Source organism: Myxocyprinus asiaticus, chromosome 39 (genome assembly GCF_019703515.2).
Source record: "Myxocyprinus asiaticus isolate MX2 ecotype Aquarium Trade chromosome 39, UBuf_Myxa_2, whole genome shotgun sequence".
In the NCBI taxonomy this organism is placed as follows: domain Eukaryota; kingdom Metazoa; phylum Chordata; class Actinopteri; order Cypriniformes; family Catostomidae; genus Myxocyprinus; species Myxocyprinus asiaticus.
In genome coordinates, this window is record NC_059382.1 from 8,210,676 (window position 1) to 8,216,899 (window position 6,224).

Consider the following 6,224-nt stretch of genomic DNA (forward strand, 5'->3'; position numbering starts at 1 on the left):
GGCTAACTCGTGCGGGCCGCAGTAAAACCTTTTTTGCCATTTCCAGTTCAAACCTAGGGCAAATAGGGTTTGTTTACACTGACTGCAGGGAAAATCCTTTTCTTTTCTTTCTATTGTTTCTCAAATCAGGCTGCAAACAGACAGCAATATATATGTGGCCAGATCTGACTATTTTCTGTTCAGACTGCAGTCACTTTTGCTAGCATTTCCACATTAGTTGTCAAAGTAACAGTGCAAACTTATGTATGTTAACCATGCGTGAGTGTTTAGCATTTTTTTTTTTTTTTTTTTTTGTCATTAATTTATGTTTTTCATGAGAGCAGTATCAAAATATGAACACATTTGTCACAACACCCTTCTGCCATGCCAGATGTGTATGACTTTCTTTCTTCTGCAGAACACAAACGGAGATTTTTAGAAGCATATCTCGGCTCTGTTGGACAATACAGTGCAAGGAAATGGTGACCAGAATTTGGAATCTTCAAAAATCACATAAAGGCAGAATAAAAGTAATTTATATGACTCCAGTGGTTTAATCCATATCACCTGAAGTTCTATGATAGGATGTGGATGAGAAACAGATCAATAATTAAGTCCTTTTTTTTCTTTAAATCTCCACATTTGACCAGCCCCAACCAGTAGGTGGCGATATGAAGGAAGAATGCAAATGGCCAAAAACAGAAGAAGACAAATGTGAAAGTGAAAGTGGAGATTTATGGTTAAAAAAAAAAGGACTTAAATATTGATCTGTTTCTCCCCCAGACCTATCATATCACTTCTGAAGACAGATTTAACCACTGCAGTCATATGGATTATTTTTATGCTAACTTATGTGATTTTTGAAGTCTCAAGGTTCTGGTCACCATTCACTTGCATTGTGTGGACCTATAGATCTCAGATATTCTTCTAAAAATCTTAATTTGTTTTCTACAGAAGAAGTAAAGTCATACACATCTGGGATGGCATGAGGGTGAGTAAATGATGAGAGAATTTTCATTTTTGGGTGATCTTTCCGATTAAAAAATGAGAGGTAGCATATGTTATGTTTGTTGCCGCAATGGGTTGACATCTGTCCCATTTTAGCATGACATCCCCATGTTTTTGCCGAAATGTCCCATACGGGAGGCCTATTGTCCTTTATTTTAGTGGGCAGCAAAACATCCCATATTGAAGACTTCGTGTCCTGTATGAATGCTCAATGAATGCTCAAAAAAATGCTCAAAGGAGACCCAATTGGACGGCGGAATGTTTGAAGGGGACATCCGTCCTGTATTGAAGAGTTAAAAATTCCCAAGAGTGCCATATTTGTGTGATACATTCAATACCATATCGCGTTGTGGTGGCTAGCAACTGGTGTGGTTTAGCGCATCTCTTTGAGTGGATAAAGCCAATGTCTGTATTTTTGTAAAAGAGGTTTGCACTGTTTTGGCTCTCCTGTAGCATGTACATGACATATGGGTGCATTCCATTCAGAAGTGATAATCTCTATGCCCTATTCCCCTAAAAGACTTAACCACCCACTGTCAGAGTTTCAGAATGCTGAAAGGTGTACAGTAATAAAATAGTAATTTTGATCTCACATTTTAAGTCATTTTTATTGAAAATTCTGTTTGTAACGATCCTACAGCTTGGCCATCATTATTTTTTTCCCTTCAAAGTTCCCCGTGAAGACATAATTTAATAAGAAGTAAACGTGAAGCCTTTTTCCTTGTTCCGACTCACACGATCATCAAAGTCGGCAAATTAACTGGTATGCTTTGGCACAGTTGTGTCACCCAATGTGATCCAGAGTTGGATGAAAAGCATGGATTCATTCGCTAGTAATAAGTGTGCTCGCAATTAAAATAAAGCTTCTTCTGCTTTCAGATGTGTGCCATAAGTAAGAAATAATTGATGACGGACCGTTAAATTATTGAAAAGTAATGCACACCCCAAGGTAGTAACGCCGTTACACCTCGAGTGTGCATTATTTTTCAATAATTCCACAGGCCCAAGTGAATTATTCTGCTTAAACCATGGTTACCACACATTAAGACATTGTTCGGGGTTTTATCTCAAAACATTTTCTAGTTTTTGTCCCTAAAATGGTCTTGTGAGTGGAACTACTTTCTTCTGCCACGGATTCAGCATCTTGCTTTGATACTGCCCAAGCCTCTGTTGCTAGTTTGAAAACGTCACTTTAGAACTAGAGAGGCTTGTGAGGCTTGCGCTACATTACTGGAGCACTTACTGGAGTAACAAGGTAGTGTGTTTGTACATTTGTGTGTGTGCGTGTGTGTGTGCATGAGCGAAAGCCAGAGAAAGAAAGAAAACTAAGAGAAAGAGAGAGAGGGAGCGCAAGGACGCTTTTCAACAGAAATTGAAATAAATGTAGCATAGTATAGACATTGTTTGTAATTCTTATCCGATGTACTTAGTCAATGTCTTTGTTTTAGTTGGTTATCTTCCTGTGGTAGCCTGTACGGCTCTTTGAAATAACTAAAATAATTTGGCAAAGTGATATGGAACCGTTATGCAGTCAAGACCTGGAACAACCTCATAGCCGTGCGTTTACTGGAAAATAATTGCACACCTTAGAACATCTTTCAACCAATCAGAATTAAGCATTCAACTTAATTGTGGTATAATACCATAATAATATCCTAGATCATCGTCAAAAACATCAACAGGTGGCTGAAATCCAGCTCGGCTGAGTGACATGGTCACCAAGGAAACGACACTACATGACGAGCTCATGTAGTACGTGGTTGAGCTTCGTCTCTTAAGATATTAATCAGTGAATTTTAACATATGCATTTAGACATATACACATTTGTTGTATGAAATGCACAACGTCAGCACATTTGCCCTATGAAATCATGCGGGGGGCGGTCTTTGGTGTTATTGAAAGTGCCGCATATTCTACACACATATCTGTCAGGTTGTAGGGACATTTTATGTCTGGTATTAAAAAAACAATTACAGCAGCTTTATTTAATAATGGTTTTACTGTAGCAACAGGTGTGTATGTGTAGGTCGAGATCTTTAGTCTCTTTTACCACACATTAAACTGACCTTGTTTACATCAGAAGTTTAATACTTTAATCAATAAATAGCCAAGACAAATGAATCCACAATAGGCAAATGCACTCATGGTAAACAGTTCTTTTCAATATTCTTCTCATTTTGAGTCATGGCTGACTTTATGAAATGAATCACACATTAGTCACATTTATGTTTGTCCAACACTATCAGCCAGATGATCTTTTAACACAGGCTATGTGTGCGTGTGTGCGTGCGTGTGTATCACTAGCCATGAAAGAATAGGTGAATTGTTTTCTCATCAACAGCCTGAATGTTTTTGTTGTGACAGATGATGGTTTTGTCCATTGGCCATGAGAATGGTTGGTTTTCAGGCATTCATTATTGTAGCTTCAGTGACTTTCTTTATATGTTGATTTTTTGTTTTTGTTTTTTTGTTTTGTTTGGCACACACACAAAACAACACGCACAACATACCAGTTTCAAACCAAATAAAATAAGAAGAGATTGTTGATAATACATGTGATGATATACTGATAGTAGGTATGATGTGAGTATGTAATGAGATTTATTTATGTTTTAAATGCATTGTGTGTTTATATGCTTGTTCAGTTTTGTGTGTGCATATACATAGGTGCGCATAAGCATGTGCTTTATTTGTCTGTGCATGTTTCGATTGCATGGCTGTAGTTTGAGTGAACCGGTATATGTGTGTATGCTTGTTTGAGCTTATGTTTGTGTGTGTAAATGTATATGTGTGCATATGCGTGTGCTTTGTTGCTTGTGTATGTTTTGATTGCATGGATGTAGGTGTGTTTTGAGTGGATGGGTGTGTTTGTGTGTGTGTGTGTGGGAGGGAGGCTTCAGGCTTCAGGGTTAAAGAGCTGTTCTATCAGCAAGCTCCTTGCAGCAGTGGCTACATTGTCTGTGTGAATGCCTGAATTAAAGGACTTTGTCTCCTTTGTGAGGGTAATGGCCTCCACACAGACAGCACAACAATGGATACCGAACAGGGACCCCCCCCCCCATCTTCTTTTCCTCAGTCCCTCTGTCCCTCATTTATCTACCATACCTCTCTCTTCATCTGCCTATTTTAACTCTTCAGGAAGACATGACATCACCCAACACTTGTTTGCTGAAATTTCTCTCTCACTGTCTGAGTCACTTTTTATATTTGCTTAATAACTTCTTCATTTCACTCTCAAACGTTATTATACTTTGTTTACTTAGTTATGCTTCTGTGGACAAATTTTTTAAGTCATTCATTTGTTCATTCATTCATTCATTTTCTCTCTTTCCAGAGAGACATTTGCTCATTTATTTGTTTCTTTGTTCATTGATTTGTTCAGTCAGTCTGTACATAATTTTTTTATTCATTCATTCATTCATTAATACATTCATTCAGTCAGTCATTGGTTTGTTAACTTTTTTAGTTAATCAGTCAGTCCGCCATTGGATGGTGTTACTCGTTCATCATTACATCATCTCTCTTTCAGAGTTGCATTTTAATAGACTATCATTGGTTTAATATAAGTGGTTTACGAGGACAATTTTTTTAGGTTACAAACTGGTAATTACAAGGATATTATGCTATAAATGTGGTTTATGAGGACATTTCTATTGCCCCCTAATTCAAATCACTTAAACGATAATGAAACAAACTAAACTATGTTTTTTTGAAAATGTAGAAATGCAGAATGTTTTTTGTGAGGGTTAGGTTTAGGGGTAGGGGTAGTCTATGGAGAGTCCTCATAATGATAGCTGCACCAACATGTGTGTGTGTGTGTGTTTGTGTGTGTGTGTGTGTGTGTGTGTGTGTGTGTGTGATAATATATATAGTGTCAGAAAGGGGGTCCACTGGCTATGTCAATAATTTGTCGCAGTAATTATTTCTGAGAGAGGATATTACTGCAAATAGAGACTTCATTATTTCAAACCCTGCAAAAAATAATCAAAATTTTTACTGGTTAAGCACAAACCAAAAGCCATTTCTCTTCTTTATCAGTTAAACACATACTGCGTGGAAATGAGGATCTCCAGCCTGGCTCTGCCACTGTCTATTACCCACAATGTCTTTCAAGTCAGCTGTGATAATGGATATGCAAATGATATGTAAATACAGATAATGGACATGTTTTATTTGACAAGACTTGAGCTGAATAAGACTTTTGATGAGCTGGGGAAATACCAAAGATGGACAGATGATAGAAAGAGAGCAGATGAAGAAAAGGTTTATCTGTTAATGTAATAGCATCCATCACAATGCTTCTAGCAGATATTAATTAGCAATGATGCAGTTAAAAATCACAGAAGCCAATTACTTAAACCATTTATGTAACACCTTATTAAATATAAGGCATCTTTAACTGTTCATAACCAGTTTAGAACCACTGACCTATTGATATGATCATATTTCAATAAATTAACCATTTCTGTACATTTACTCAATTAATGACCATGAGCAATGTTCAGAGGTTCACCTCTTTTCATTTTATCTCCTACATTTTATCACCAACAGATAATCAATACATATACATGGTGGAAAGGAAGGTACAATGCTAAATAGTTAGTTCAAGCAAAAAATTATTTACTCACCCTAATGTTGTTCCAAACCCATATGGGTTTCTGTTCTAAGTTCAGCGGAATGTTCATGTTACTCTTTTTTTATACAATAAAAGTAAATGGGGACCAAAGCTGTCCAGCTCTAAAAATGACAAAAAGCCCCATAAATGTATCATAAAAATAGCCTGATGACAATTTATGCTCTATATTCCAAGTCGTTTGAAGCCATATGTACATATACATATTTAAAAATACGTAGTCGTGAATCACATTTGGAAGATTTTTAGCGAATAGCAAATTTCATTTTGATCTATTCTTCACACAAAGCTGTCATTCACTTTCATTGTTTGTAAAATAGCTGCATGAACATTCTGCTTTTCCTTTTGTGTTTAAAATAAATAAATAAATAAATAAAAAAATAAAATATTCCCAAGAAGTTGCCAGCAGAGTGATGGAAAAGTGGCTCAACCCGTTAAAACAGGCGAATATAACGATAACGATCAATATTAGCTCTTAAAGGGGTTCTCTATGTGCGAAGTAGAGAACTTGCAAGCCTAGTGCAAGTGCACAATATAAAACATCTCAATTCCCTCTTAATTTAATTTGTAATTAAATCCTGTGGCAACTTTGGTCCTGTACAC